At 38.2% G+C, this 830-nt stretch overlaps 1 non-coding gene across 1 annotated transcript; it reads left to right on the plus strand.

The window, feature by feature from the left end:
- Positions 1–315: 315 nt before the first annotated feature.
- LOC128585066 (U6 spliceosomal RNA) lies at positions 316–422 on the plus strand. The gene has a single exon (XR_008379815.1). It is a non-coding gene; the product is annotated as a U6 spliceosomal RNA (small nuclear RNA).
- Positions 423–830: the final 408 nt, after the last annotated feature.

Below are 830 nucleotides of genomic sequence, written 5' to 3' on the forward strand. Positions count from 1 at the left end.
AGATTGAAAATATTAGGGAAAAAAAGTAATGAAAAATAAAGGCAATTAAAAAGATACAAAATTTAGGCCAGGCAAAATTTAGGCCAGGCTCATGCCTGTAATCCTAGCACTCTGGGAGGCTGAGGCCTGTAGATTGCTTGAGCTCAGGAGTTGAAGAGCAGCCTGAGTCAGAGAGAGACCCTGTCTCTAAAAATAGCTAGGCATTGTGGTAGGCGCCTGTACCCCGGAGGCTGAGGCAAGAGATCCCTTGAGCCTAAGATTTAGAGGTTGCTGTGAACTATGACACCACAACACTCAAAAAAAAAAAAAAAAAAAGTGCTCACTTCGGCAGCACATACACTAAAATTGGAACGATACAGAGAAGATTAGCATGGCCCCTGTGCAAGGATGACACGCAAATTCATGAAGCATTCCATATTTTTATAAAACTAAATTTAAAAAAAAGAAAAAAATAAGGAAAAAATAAGAAAGAAAAAATAAAAAGATAAAATTTAAAACATGCAATATAGTAACAATTACCTAGCAGTGACATTGTATTTGGTATTATAAGTAATTTAGAAATGATTTAAAGTAAAGGTGAGGGTGTGCAGAGGCTACATGCAAATACTATGTTATTTCGTGTAACGGACTTGAGCACCTGTGGATTTTGGTATCCTCTGGGGGGTGTGGGGGCTAGAACCAATCCCCACAGAGTGAGGACTGTGCTAGCAAGTATCTTTGTCAAAGGGGAAGAGTTGATTGTCTCTTGAGGGAGAGGAGGATAGATTTAATTGCTTTAATTGCAACATCACATGCTCTATATTTTCTTATTTCTTTGTTTTTCCTTTGGG

This window comes from Nycticebus coucang, chromosome 4 (genome assembly GCF_027406575.1).
Source record: "Nycticebus coucang isolate mNycCou1 chromosome 4, mNycCou1.pri, whole genome shotgun sequence".
NCBI classification, from domain to species: domain Eukaryota; kingdom Metazoa; phylum Chordata; class Mammalia; order Primates; family Lorisidae; genus Nycticebus; species Nycticebus coucang.